Source organism: Ranitomeya variabilis, chromosome 3, assembly GCF_051348905.1.
Source record: "Ranitomeya variabilis isolate aRanVar5 chromosome 3, aRanVar5.hap1, whole genome shotgun sequence".
Classification (NCBI taxonomy): Eukaryota; Metazoa; Chordata; class Amphibia; order Anura; family Dendrobatidae; genus Ranitomeya; species Ranitomeya variabilis.
In genome coordinates, this window is record NC_135234.1 from 393,666,976 (window position 1) to 393,682,670 (window position 15,695).

Here is a 15,695-nt window from a genome sequence, read left to right on the forward strand (position 1 = left end):
CTACCTAAATTTACCATTATCATAAAGTATAATGTGTCCAGAAAAAACAGTGTCAAAATCACTGGGATTTGTTGAAGTGTTCCAGAGTTATTGCTACATAAAGTGACACTGGTCAGATTTCAAAAATTTGGCCCCGTCAGCAAGGGGTTAAAGTAGGTCTGATCCAAAAAACGCAGGAAAATTTTGATCAAAAATGCCTGAAAGATTTCTTATTTTGACTGTTAAACTACTTCCTTGTCACATGTTCAGTCTTTTTACTTTTTTTTCCACTCAGGTTTTCAAAAACATCTAGTGGGAGAAAAGTGCATGTTACATCTCTGAAAAAAAATGTGTCAGCAAAACAATGCTTGAAAACCGCTTAAGAAATGCTTCAGGAAACAAAACAAAAAACCTCCCCAAAGAAGGAGCATTTCCGAATATAGTTTCCAATAGAAAATGTGTCATTTTTGAGGGTTTCAAAATACCTCAATGTGTACATACCTTAAGGGTGAGCTTGTCTTACACTTATTGGTATGTTTAAAAAGTCTGTCAACCACCTGTAAAATGAGTAAAATGCTCATTTGTCTCTTAAAGGGAACCTGTCACCCCCAAAATCGATGAGGTAAGCTCATTGTCATCAGGTGCTTATCTACAGCATTCTGTAATGCTGTAGATAGCCCCCGATGTATCCTGAAAGAGGAGAAAAAAAAGGTTAGATTATACTCACCCAGGGGCGGCGGTCCCGGTGCGGTCCGGTCCGATGGGCGTCTCAGGTCCACTCCGGCGCCTCCTATCTTCATTCCATGACGTCCTCTTCTGGTCTTCACGCCGTGGCTCCGGCGCAGGCATACTTTGTCTGCCCTGTTGAGGGCAGAGCAAAGTACTGCAGTGCGCAGGCACCGGGCCTCTCTGACCTTTCCGGCGCCTGCGCACTGCAGTACTTTGCTCTGCCCTCAACAGTAGATTAGCCCCAGGAGCCGGTGAGCTTACCTCACCATCGATTTTGGGGGTGACAGGTTCCCTTTAAAATGATTTATAAGCTTGCTTCAAAGTCATTGTTCTCGGCAGCATATTGTGCTACATGCTGCAGAAAACGCCATTCAATGTGCACGGAATGACTGTGTTAATGATCTTTCTGTGCGCATGGAAGTGTAAACAGGCTCTTAACCCCTTTACTCCCCCAAGCCTCTTTTCACCTTCATGACCAATCCAAATTTTACAATTCTGACCAGTGTCACTTTATGTGGTAATAACTCTAAAACGCTTCAGGGATCCCACTGATTCAAAATTGACTAAAATCATTAGCAGTTGCCATGTCACTTTTAGAGAGACCTTGATGTGCCTAAACAGTGGAAACCCCCCATAAGTTAGGACATTTTGTTAACTAGACCCATCAAGGAATGTATTTAGATGTGTGGTGAGCACCTTGAACCTCTGGATGCTTCACCGAAGTTTATAATGTAGAGCCGTAAAAAAAAAAAAACATTTTCCCACAAAAATGTGTTTTTAGCCCTAAATTATGCATTTTCACAAGGGTATCAGGAGAAAATGCACCAATTTGTTGCGCAATTTCTCCTGAGTATACAGATATCACATATGTGGGGAAAAACAACTGTTTGGGCGCACGGCAGGGCTCATAATGGAAGGAGTGACATTTTGGAACGCAGACTTATGATGGAATGGTCAGCGGATGTTATGGCGCATTTGGTGAGCTACTATTGCGCCTAAACCCCTCACAAGTGACCCCATTTTGGAAATTAGACCCCTCAAGTAATTTATCTAGATGTGTGGTGAGCATCTGGAATCCACAAGTGCTTCACGGAATTTTATAATGTTGATCTGTGAAAATGAAAAAATACATATATTTTTCCCACAAAAATGTTGTTTTAGCGCATAATGTTCTCAATGTTCAAATTTCAAGAATTACAGGAGAAAATGGACCTCCAAATTTGTTGCGCAACTTCTCCTGGGTACACTGATACCCCATATGTGGTCAAAAGCTACTTTTTAGGCAAAGATAAGAAGGGAAGAAGCACCATCTTGGGGTTCAGATTTTTGCTGCACTGGTTTGAGGGTGCCATGTCATATTGGCAGAGCCCTTATGGTGCCAGAAGAACAGAAACCCCCTAGTGACCTCATTTTTCAAACTAAACCCCCTCCAATTAATTCATCTATGGGTATAGTGATCATATTGACACCACATGTGCCTCACAAGATTTTATACCACTGGGTGGTGAAGAAAGAATAATTACATTCTTATCACTAAAATGTTGTTTTAGCCCCAAGTTTTTAATTTCTCTAAGGTCTAGTAGGAAAAAATGGACCTCCGTTTTTTTAAACATTTCTCCTGAGTATGCCAATACCCTAAATGTAATCGGGAAATACTTTTCAAGCAGAGTGCAAAGTTCATAAGGGAAGGAGCACCATATTATAGTGAAGATTTTACTGTTATGGTTTGCTGGTGCGATGGTCATATAGGCCCCTCAAAGTCACTTGAAATGTGAGGTGGTCCCTAAAAAAATAGTTTTATCAATTTTGTTGAAAAAATGAAAAATCGCTGGTCAACTTTTAACTCTTATGACTTCCTAATGAAAAAAATGTTTCCAAAAATGTGCTCATATAAAGTAGACATGTGGTAAATGTTATTTATTAACTATTTTGTGTGACATAAAACTCTGATTTAACCCCTTAATCACCAGACCAGGTATTTTTGTATTTTCGTTTTTAGCTCCTCTTCTTCCCAGAGTCATAACTTTTTTTTAAAAAAAGTCCAAGTGCGGTGAAATTGTAAAAAAGTGCAATTCCACAGTTTTTTTGGGGGGGGCTTTTTTACCCAAGTTCACTAAATGCTAAAACTGACCTGCCATTATGAGTTCATAGACACCAAACATCTCTAGGTTCTTTTTTTTTACTTAAATGGTGAAAAAAAAAATCCAAACCTTGGTTAAAAAAAAAAACCCTTAATGACAGCCAATACGTCTTTTAACTGACCTGAGATATAAGAAAATAGCATCCCCATACAGGTGACAATCCCGCAGCTGTCAGCTGTACACTACAGCTGACAACTTGCTGCATCAGCCACGATCAGTGTTTGCACTGTCCAAATCTGTTTAACCATTAGATGCGGCTTTCAATAGTGACTACATCATTATAAATGGTTAACAGACTGTGGGGGCTTCCTCCTAATCCCAATTGGTGCCCTCAGATCATGATTTTGTGGTCCTGATGTTTGTGACTTGCAATTCATGACTAGTGTTGAGCATTCCGATACCGCAAGTATCGGGTATCGGCCGATACTTGCGGTATCGGAATTCCGATACCGAGTTCCGATACTTTTGTGGTATCGGAAATCGGAATCGGAAGTTCCCAGTGTATGGTTCCCAGGGTCTGGAGGAGAGGAGACTCTCCTTCAGGCCCTGGGATCCATATTCATGTAAAAAATAAAGAATTAAAATAAAAAATATGGATATACTCACCCGTCCGGAGGCCCCTGGACCTTACCGATTGTAACCAGCAGCCTCCGTTCCTAAGAATGAGCAGTTTAAGACCTTCGATGATGTCGCGGCTTGTGATTGGTCGCGTGCTGCTCATGTGACCGCTCACTCGACCAATCACAGGCCGCGACGTCATCGCAGGTCCTAAACTCCTCAGTTTAGGGCCTGCGATGACGTCGCGGCCTGTGATTGGTCGCGTGAGCGGTCACATGAGCGGCACGCAACCAATCACAAGCCGCGACGTCATCGAAGGTCCTAAACTGCTCATTCTTAGGAACGGAGGCTGCCGGTTACAATCGGTAAGGTCCAGGGGCCTCCGGAGGGGTGAGTATATCCATATTTTTTATTTTAATTCTTTATTTTTTACATGAATATGGATCCCAGGGCCTGAAGGAGAGTTTCCTCTCCTTCAGACCCTGGGAACCATCCAGGATACCTTCCGATACTTGAGTCCCATTGACTTGTATTGGTATCGGGTATCGGTATCGGCGATATCCGATATTTTTCGGATATCGGCCGATACTATCCGATACCGATACTTTCAAGTATCGGAAGGTGTCGCTCAACACTATTCATGACCAAATTCTGGCCTAAGAGTCTGTCGGCTGTTGTAACCTGTTCAGAAGTTAGAGGCATTTAGGTGGTAAAAATGCACATTGTCATTTCTGTCGTGTCACTTTGCATTAATTCCTGAAAAGCAACTGAAGGGTTAATAAACTACCTGACAGCAGTTTTCAATATGTCAGGGGGTGCTGTTTTTAAAATGGTATCACTTTGGGGGGTTTCCAAATATATGGGACCCCTAAAGGCACTTCAAACATGGCTAAGGCCGGTTTCACATTTGCGGTTGTGTCCGCAGCGTTTGTGCCGCAATTATCCGCATGCGTCGTGTATTCCTATCTTTAACATTCGGGACGCATGTGTCTGCGATCGGTTGCGTTTTGCCGCGTTAGACGACGCATGCGTCGTTTCGTCGTCTGCGGTTTGGCGCGGTAAACGCTACATGTAGTAATTTTAGAGGCGTCAATTTGCCACCTAGAAACGTATGTGGTTGTTAGCGGAAGGAATGCGGCAAAAAAAGCATTATGGTCTATGTGAACGCATGCGTTCGCAAACACATGCGTTTGCTTGCTTTTGTAAAAGCATGCGTTGCACCACAGGAAAACATGTCTAGACACTGATTAGCCACCCCCCACATACAAACTGATAAAAGGAGGGAGAGTAGGCATTTGCAGATCACTACCCAGCAGACAGAGAAGCAGAGCAGACGCAGGCAAGAACCTTGGAGCAAACAAGACACTGAACAATGTGAGTATATCCTAGCCAATGTCTTTATTTTCTATCTCTATATGTCCTAATTTCTGGCATTTTTTTCTTTCTGCATGCATCAGGATGTCATCTTCTTCTGAGGAGCAATGTCCTGGGCCTGCTCAAGCCGAACATGTCAGTGAAGTGAGTACTCACCTCCTCAGATTGGTAAGTATTCACTGTCACATCTACACATGACAATTTTTTTTTCCTTTTTTAGAGCACTTCTTCCACTGCGGCAGAGGCTGAGCAGGAGCAGCGGGTTCACGGTCGGGTGGCAAGGCGGCAGTGTGTACGTATATGTGGCTGTTTATTGTATCCTCACTTTACTATTCTTGAATGTTCATTTCTTTACTTTCCTTTCTTTACCTTTTTCTTCTTGACTCCTGTTTTTCTTGACTTTCAATATTCATGCCAGTTTTCTGTCTGTTTTCTTTCTTTTCCTTATGTTAATGTCTCCTACATTGTCTATTTATTTTTTAGGTTCCAGAACGGGATGAGGACCTCATTGAAAATGACCTCCTCATCTCCCTTGTCCATGAGCGAGTCCCGATGTGGGACACCCGGGTTCCGCAGCACTCGGACGTGATGATCCGGCGGCTATGGAATGAGGTGGCCAAAGCGATGTGGGATGGCTGGGACAACGCCCTGACTCGGGTCCGAAATGCATTTTGTAAGTATTGCAATGCACTGTGATGCAGCAGTGACCTTAGCCGTGATCACACAACAGTGTGTGATGAGAGAAACTCTCAGGAGTTTCTCTCATCACACACAGTTGTGTGATCCCGGCCAAAAGTCCATTATCTAACCATTCTTTTTTGTCTTTTCAACAGTGCTCAAAGTCAAAACACGTTGGCGTTCGATGAAGGATCGCTTCAACAAGGACCTTCGACAAGAGAGCCGGTTTCCTAGTGGTTCTGGAGCAAGAATCCGAAAATATAAATACCACCGCATCCTGGCATTTTTGAGACCGGTCCTTGCCCAGAGAAAGTAAGTATTTTTTTGGTGTATTAGGTTGTGTTGTATTGCCTTAGGCCGGTTTCACACGTCAGGGGCTCCGGTACGTGAGGTGACAGTTTCCTCACGTACCGGAGACACTGACTCACGTAGACCCATAAAAATCAATGCATCTGTGCAGATGTCATTGATTTTTTGCGGACCGTGTCTCCGTGTGCCAAACACGGAGACATGTCAGTGTTCGTGGGAGCGCACGGATTACACGGACCCAATAGAGTCAATGGGTCCGTGTAAAACACGGACCTCACACGGACATTCTCCGTCTGGGGTCCGTGTGCGTGCAGGAGACAGCGCTACAGTAAGCGCTGTCCCCCCCACATGGTGCTGAAGCCGCCATTCATATGTTCCCTGTAGCAGCGTTTGCTGCAGAGAAAATATGAATAATAGTGTTTAAAATAAAGATCTATGTGTCCGCCGCCCCCCCACCCCCTGTGCGCCCCCCCCCCCCCCGCTGTTCTGAAAATACTCACCCGGTCCCTCGTTGGCTGTCACTCCTTCCTCTCTGCCCCGCGCCTCCTACTGTATGCGGTCACGTGGGGCCGCTCATTTACAATCATGAATAGTCGGCTCCGCCCCTATGGGAGGTGGAGCCACATATTCATGACTGTAAATGATCGGCCCCACGTGACCGCATACACTAGAAGCCGCGGCCAGACCAGGAAGCAGCGAGGGAGGCGGGTAAGTATTTTCTGAACAGCAGGGGGGGCGCACAGGGGGTGGGGGGCCTGCGGACAGATAGATCTTTATTTTAAACACTATTCTTCATATTTTCTCTGCAGCAAACGCTGCTGCAGGGAACATATGAATCGCGGCTTCAGCGCGATGCAGGGTACCACACGCGTGGGTACCACACGCTCCGTGTGGTACCCACTCGCCATACGGGCGGCACACGTGTGCCGCACGTATGGCCTACGTGAGTTCCCAGGCACACGGACACGGATAACTCCGGTACCGATTTATTCCGGTACCGGAATTATCTGGACGTGTGGGACAGCCCTTAATCTGTATGTTTCTATTCCACAGGAGTTGGCGCTTAACTTTTGTAAATGTTTGGTAGTAATGTGTTTTTTTCTTTTTTCACAGCACATGGAGCAGCACTCTTGACCCTGATTCTGGAGCGGTCCTTCATCAAAGAGCCACGGACCCGTCCCAGCCTTCCAGCAGCGCTGCAGCAAGTGGGCCTACCACACAGACTGGAGACCAGGAAGCTGGTCCATCAGGTGTTCCCCTGTCCCAGTCCTCTGCCTCTTTTTTGGGGGGCTCTTCCTGGCAGCAACAGAGGGCCTCGCACAGGTCACTCATGCCCGAGTTTTTGCACTTGAGCTCGGTCTTTCATGATGGACTCAAGGTGATGGGTGACCGACTGGATACTGCCATTAGCCATATGAATACACGTATCCAGGTGGTCACTAAAAGCCTTGACCAAGTGAAAGCCAACCTCCAGAGGCCAGCACATCATTTTTTTAATCAAATTGAACAGGGCATGTCGGAACACCTTACTCCTGATCTCCAGCTTAGTGTCATGCAGGCCTGCAATGCTGCTTACATGCAGGCTATGCAGCAGTCGGTATTTTCAGCAGACAGTGGCAGCATATCCACCTGTGCAAACACTGTCACGCTTGACCTCAATGCCGAGCTGTGCTGCATACCACTGCACTGCCACGTCCATTCCAAGCACTGCTGGACACCACTACAGCACCACCACCATGCCGAGTGCTGTTGGACAGCCCACCGCCACCACCATGACAACTGCTACTCATGCTTGGACCTCCTCCACTGCCACCACCATGCAGCAGCAGGACCCTGGCATGGCCTTCCGCTCCACCATGATGCAGCAGGACCCTGGCATGGCCTTCCGCTCCACCATGCAGCAGCAGGACCCTGGCGTGGCCTTCCGCTCCACTATGCAGCAGGACACTGGCATGGCCTTCCGCTCCACCATGCAGCAGCAGGACCCTGGCATGGCCTTCCGCTCCACCATGCAGCAGCAGGACCCTGGCATGGCCTTCCGCTCCACCGCCACCACGATGCAGCAGGACTCTGGAATGGCTGTCCGCTCTACGAGCACAATGCAGCTGCAGCAGCCGGACCCTGACAGGTCACCCACCACGACCAGGCCGGAACAAATGAGCCCACCGAGGCTCCCCAGACTATCTGGATCCCAAAAAGGGAAAAAAATAAAAAATAAAAAGCAGCGGACTATCAGTATTCCTCACCTCCCAATGTGTCTGTAATGTCAGGTTTGTCTCACCCTTCCAGTGTGTCTCAGCCCTCTCATGCATCAAGCACCATACCCGAACTCCCAGATCCCACTACATTGATTGCCCCTTCTCCTGCCACCCCTGCGTCGTCCACACTTAGCCAGGCCTCACAGCTACACACCCCCCAGTTCCGTCACTCTAACCCAAGCAGGCGCAGTTAATTTTTTTTTTTTGGTTTAAAAATAAATAATGTTTTTTGCCCCCAATAAGGTTTGCTTATTTGTGTATTTCGCCGCCGCCAACACACACCGTGCGCCTAATAAAACACTGCGCCGCACACTATATTTTTTTGCCAAATCATAGCTCCAGTGGTTATTAATTACAAGACTGCAGTTTTGTGTTTGGTATAGAGCTATGAGGTGGCAAAAAATAAATATAACTTGTATTTTCTCCATAATCTCTTCAGTCTGATTAATTCTGTATCGCAGACTGAAGAGAAAATGGCGGTAATACAAAGCTGAACTATACTCAACAGGTCATGTGTCATAAATAGTGAGTTGATGATGCACAAAACTCTGCGTCATGAACTCATTATATATGACACCTGACCTGGTGAGTAGAGAACTGCCTTGTATAACCTCAATTTTTTCTTCAGTGTACGTAATCTATTTCACACAAACCGAAGAGAAGATGTAGGTCATACAAGGCATATCTATACTCACCTGGACAGGTGTCAGAAATAGTGAATTCATGAGGCTGTTATTTGTGCATCATGAATTCATTATTTATGACACCTGACTTGATGAGTGTAGATCTGCTTTGTATTATACCTCCATCGTATCTTCTGTCGGCGTCCATTAGATACTGCAGAACAGAATCAGGACGTAATGACGTCAACTACCTTTCCACTAACAACATAATTGGTTTTTAGAGGAAATACATAGGAGACTCGGTTAAGATATCAAAACACGAATTTTATTAACAAAAAATATTATTAACATTTTAAACATAACTGGTACAGGCCCAAACCCAACAGGAAATTTTACACAATATTGTCTTGTGTCCAATATTAGAATCAAAATAGGCAGCAAATTGGTTCCGCATGTGGCCAACTTCAACAGTTGACCGCAGTGGGTGATGCTGGTAATCTGGCAATGGGTTTGCAACTGGTTCATCCAGTTCAATGTTGGGTCGCTCCTTAGCCATTATGTAATTGTGGAAAACCACACAGGCTTTGACCACCTCATCGACTGTCTCCATTTTTAGATTAATAGCTGTCGCAAGAATGCACCATTTTGAGACTAGAATTCCAAAGGTACACTCTACTCTTCTTCGGGCCCTAGTCAGTCTGTAGTTATAAATCCTTTTAGTGTGGTTCAAGTCCCGACTGGAATATGGCTTCAGTAGGTTTTCACACATCTGGAAGGCCTCATCCCCAACCATAACAAATGGCATCGGTGGGCCTTGAGTGTTGGGGAGAGGTCGTGGCAGTGGAAAATTAAAATTTCTTCCATACAATCGTCGGCCCATATCAGAGTTCTTGATAGTCTATGAGTCGTTGCCACGGCCAAAAGCTCCAATGTCCACGGCGATGAAGCAACAGTCCGCATCTGCTATTGCCATGAGCACACCTGAAAAATATTTTTTGTAGTTGAAGTACTACGATCCAGTTCTGGCGGGTTTGATAATGCGTATGTGCTTTCCATCCACCGCTCCCAAACAGTTGGGGAAATCACACACACTCCAGAATTTTTCTGCAATTTCAATCCACATGTCCTCCGTGGGTAGGGGTATAAACTCATCCCGGGGAACATTGCACAAAGCCCGGCAGGTGTCCACAACTATTCCAGACAGGGTGGAAATTCCAAGCCAGTACTGAAAGTGGAGGGATGATCAGCTCTCTCCGGTTGCCAAAAATCTGAAATAAAACTAAAAAAAATAATATTACAATGAAATCCATATATGGTGATGTTTAGCTAAAGAAATAAAGGAAAATACAAATAATACATGGCAGACCAATAATAATTATGACTGGCATTTGTTGAGAATTATTACGTACCATAGTACACCATAGTGTGACCAGGAGACGTTCCTCTGCTGGAATCGCTCTACGGAGCTGGGTGTCCTGTCTCCGGGTGGCTCCTTGGACATGACCAAGCAATTCCCGGAAAGAGTCTTGAGACATCCTGGTATATTCCGGGAATTTGTCCGGGTTGGCATTAAGCTCGCCATATAGCCTGTGATAGGCTCCATGGCTCTCCCGGAGTTTAATAATGGGGTGTCTCCAAAAACGCCGACGCCGTGTCCTTCTCTGTCATTCTCTATTTCTTTGTTGCTCCCAAGCAAACGCACAGGCAAGAAACAGCTTGATGCTTAAATCCAGGTTGAAATAAAAGCTATCCATGCGAAGATCCATGACACAGGATACAGCAGCAAACTGTGAAGATTTCGGCAGTCCAAGGGACTATATATAGATATTCCATAATACATGCCCACTGTAGTCCCATTGGCGGTGTCTGTTTATCTAGATTTTGTTCCTGTTAAATTTTTTCACCATGCGTACAGAAAACGCAAATGCATGCAAAACGCACGGAAAAGCGTGAAAACGCCGCATTTTTTAAAAGCATGCGTTAACGTATGCATCTAAAAACCGCTGCGTTTGTACGTGTTTCAATGCGGTTTTTCCGCCATTTGCGGTTGCGGATTAAACGCTGTCCCTAAAAAAATAAATTTTGTAAATTTCCTTGAAAAAATTCAAAATTACTGCTACATTTTTAAACCTCCTAAAATGCTAACAAAATAAAAAAACATTTTACAAATGGTGCTGATGTAAAGCAGACATGAGGGAAATGTTATTTATTAATGTTTTGCTGTGGCATGACTATCTGGATTAAAGGGATAATCATTCAAAGTTTGAAAACTGAAATTTTTTTAACATTTTTCTCAAATTTCTGATATTTTTTATAAATAAACACAAAACATTTCGACCTAAATTTACCATTATCATAAAGTATAATGTGTCATGAAAAAACAATATCAAAATCACTGGGATTTGTTGAAGCGTTCCAGAGTTATTACCACATAAAGTGACACTAGTCAGATTTAAAAAATCTGCTAATCTTAAAAAAGTTGCTAAATTCTGTAAATTTTCACAAACTTCCTTTTTTTTCACAAATAAGCGAAAGTTATATCGAATAAATTTTACCACTAACATGAAGTACAATATGTCATGAAAAAACAGTCTCAGAATCAGTGGGATCCATTGAAGCGTCCCAGAGTTATTACCACATAAAGTGACAGTGGTCAGAATTGTAAAAATTGGCCCGGTCATTAACGTGCAAACCACCTTGGAAGGGTAAATTTGTTAAAGACTGTAGAAGGAAACATTTCCAGCATCATAAGACTTTGCAAATAAAAAATACATCTAAATCAATATAGCAGACCAAGGTATTGTAATATTAGCTGTGAAACAGTCTGATTCAGGTGATTGCCTTTGGGAACTGTAGTCCTGCAACTTTCTGCCAAATCCTATGTATTCAGATGTTTTGTTACTCACAAGCCTAACCCTGCCTCTGTTTAGTCTTCAATTATAAAGTAACAATAGATGATGGAGTCACCGGCTTGTAGTTTCCTCTAGAAACCCATTACAGCACTTATCAGATGAAGGCAGCAAGTGTTTCCTCATTATGCTGAACTAAGAGCACAGAAGTCGAGGTCAAATTAATCACACTAGAGATATAGGACCCAATTCATTATTTGCGGGGGTTATTTAAAGGGAACCTGTCACCCCCTCCAGGCATTTGTAACTAAAAGAGCCACCTTGTGCAGCACTAATGCTGCATTCTGACAAGGTGGCTCTTTTACTTCGGGTCCCTGGCACTGCTGAAAGAATTGTTTTTGAAATTTGTCCCTCATACCGTGAAATCTGTTATGGACCTGGTGGTTAGGTGCACCTGGAATGACCTGATGGTTAAACTAGAAAACAGGACAAGCTCTGGGAAGTGGGAACTCTGCTGACCACAATCCTAATCCTATAACACACACACTAGAAATAGCTGTGGAGCGTACCTAACTCTCCCTAGACGCCTCTTCACAGCCTAAGAGCTAACTACCCCTAAAGATAGGAAAATAAGCCTTACCTTGCCTCAGAGAAATTCCCCCAAAGGTAAAGGCAGCCCCCCACATATATTAACTGTGAGTTAAGAGGAAAGTCACAAACACAGGGATGAAACAGGTTTCAGCAAAGGAGGCCAGACTTACTAGATAGACTGAGGATAGGAAAGGGATCTATGCGGTCAGCACAAAAAACTACAAAAAGCCACGCAGAGTGTGCAAAAAGACCCCCGCACCGACTCACGGTGCGGAGGTGCCACTCTGCAACCCAGAGCTTCCAGCTAGCAAGGCAATATCATGTTAGCGAGCTGGACTAGAACTTAGCAAGTACTAAGAAATATATTCAGTACACAATGAACAACAAATGAACTAGCAGGGACTTAGCTTCTGCTGGAGTAGACAGGTCATCAGAAAGATCTGAGAGAGATCTGAACCAGTGCTAATACATTGACAGCTGGCATGGAGTAACGATCTGAGTGGAGTTAAATAGAGAAGCCAGCCTAGCCGCAAACGAGGGCAGCTGAGGAAGCAACCTCAGAACCAGCAGTTCCCCTCACAGCCACCAGAGGGAGTCCACGGACAGAACTCGCCGAAGTATCATTCATGACCACAGGAGGGAGTTCAAGAACGGAATTCACAACAGAAATCGCCACAGGAGCAGGTCTTTCCCCCCTAATCCAGACGCCTCACAGCCGTCACTCATGGCCTCTGCGCGCCGGGCGCCGCCTCCTCTTCCTTCATTAGTGTCCCCGGCGCCTGCGCTTTAAGTTCAAAGGGCAGCGCAACTGCACCTGACCAAAAAAAATGAATAACTGCGCAGGCGCCGGGGACGCTACTGAAGGAGAGGAGGCGGCGCCCGGCATGCAGAGGCCATTAGTGACGGCTGTGAGGCGTCTGGATTAGGGGGGAAAGACCTGCCCCGTGGCGATTTCATGGTATGAGGGACAAATTTCAAAAACTATTCTTTCAGCAGTGCCAGGGACCCGAAATAAAAGAGCCACCTTGTCAGAATGCAGCATTAGTGCTGCACAAGATGGCTCTTTTAGTTACAAACGCCTTGGGGGGGGTGACAGGTTCCCTTTAAGTCCCTTTTCTCTTTTTATTCTTGTGATATTTGGTTACATCATTTACGCCAAATTCTTCAAAATGGCACTCGTGGTGCATGAATATTGTGCAAAATCAAAACTGCTCTTTATTTTTGTCTTTGCCTTCTTTTACAACATTTTAACACAAAAGTTGCACATTGCTGGCATTCAGAGACCATGATTTTTCCTATATACAGCGATACACTAATATGGGACAATCACAGGTTCAAGTCACTTAAGACTAATACGTAACTTTTCATTGTAAGAGAAATGTTTAAAAAATATTAAATAATATATATAAGATCAAATCACCCACATTTTCAATAAAAAAAATTTGATTTTTTTCTTTTTTAAATACACGTGTCCACATTTTTAAAAGTATGATCTATAAAAATATCAAATTAATTATCGCAACTCGATCGGCAAACGGCGTAAAGATAAAACCAAAACACCAGAATTGCGTTTCTTCAGCCAACGCAACATTGAAAAGAAAAAATGGTGATCAAAACTTCAGATATACTCTAAAATGGAATCCAAAAAAGCATTGTTTCAGCAAAAAACATTGAGCACAGGAACTGATTGATGTTAATGGTGAAAATTTGTATACAGTGCTGCAGAATATATTTCTTCTAGCAGCTGCTTCTAGAAAGATTATTTAATATTCACCTACACAACCTTCTATAAAATTAACACCTTGGCTCATTTGAAAGTACTATTACATCGTATTTGTGTAACATTTCGAGATGGCAGAAGCAGTCAACATTGGGGTTCCACTGCAATGGCGGGATAACTTAAAACCTTGGGTGTTTGACCCGTTACATGTTGTATGCAAACAGTTTATTCTGTCACTTCATCATCGTTCACATATATACAGAGCCTTGAAAAAGTATTCATTACCCATGAACTTTTCCAAATTTTTTTTTCCACATTACACCAGCAAACTTAAAATGTATTTCATTGGGATTTTATGGGATATACCAAAGCAAAGTAGCAAGTATTTCTGAAGTGTAAAGCAAATGATACATGGTTTTTTAATTATTTTAAAAATATAAAACTGAAAATTGTGAGGTGTATTTGCATTCAGCCCCTTGTAGTCTGTAGTCTGAAACCACCAAATAAAATCCTGAGTGATCAATTGCTTCCAGAAGTTACATAATTAGTAAGTTGAGTCCACTTGTGTCTGACTTATTCTCAGTATAACTATAGCTTTTCGATGAAAGCTTCACGGGTTTGTTTGAGAACATTAGTGATCAAACAGCATCATAGAACACACCAGACAGAACAGGGATATAGTTGTGGAAAAGAGTAACGCAGGATTAGGTTCTAAAATATAGAACAAGCTCTGAACATCTTACTGAGCACTGCTCAATCATCCAAAAATGGAAAGAGTATGGCACAACTGCAAACCTACCAAGACATGGCCGTCCACCTCAACTGACATCCCAAGCAAGGAGAGGACTAATTAGAGATGTAGCAAAGAGGCCCATTGTCACTCTGGAAGAGCGGCAGAGATTCATAGCTCAGGTGGGAGAATCTGTTCACATGACAACTATTAGTTGAATATTCCACAAATCTGGCCTTTGTGGAACAATGGCAAAAAGGAATCCATTTTTAAAGCAAGCCATAAGAAGTCCTGTTTGCAGTTTGCAAAAAGTCATGTAAAGGACTCTAGAATAAGGTGCCCTGGTCAGATGAGACCGAAGTAGAACTTTTTGGGCATGCAAAGTAATATAACTTTGTTTTGGAAAACTAATACTGCCCATCATCCTGAAAACACCATCCCCGTCAAATATGGTGGTGGCAGCATCACGCTGCAGGGATACTTTTCTTCAGCAGGGACAGGAACGCTGGACAAAGTTGATGGGAAGATGGATGGAGCTAAATACAGGGCAATCTTGGTGGAAAAACTGTTAGGCTATGTGCACACATTGAGGATTTTGCTGTGGATCCGCAGCTGCGGGTCTGCAGCAGCTTTCCATGCGTTTACAGTACAATATAAACCTATGGAAAAAACAATCCGCAGTGCCCATGCTGCGGAAAAAAACGTGCGGAAACGCTGCGGGTTACATTCTGCAGCATGTCAATTCTTTGTGAGGATGCCGCTGCGGTTTACACCTGCTCCTCTATAGGAATCCACAGGTGGAATCCGCACAAATTCCGCGGTAAATCCGCAGGTAAAACGCAGTGCCTTTTACCTGCGGATTTCTAAAATCCGCTGCGGAAAAATCCGCAGAGCTCCTTTCTACGTGTGCACATACCCTTAGAGGCTGCAATAGACTTGAGACTGGGGCATAGGTTCACCTTCCAGCAGGACAATTACTTTAAAATACTCCCAGAGCTACAGTGCAATGTTTTAGATTAAAGTATATTCCTTCGTTTGAGTGGACCAGTCAAAGTCCAGACATAAATGCCACCGAGAACCTGTGACAAAACTTGAAAATTACTGTTCACAGATGCCCTCGATCTGATTTCACTGAGTTAGAGCCAATTTGCAAAGA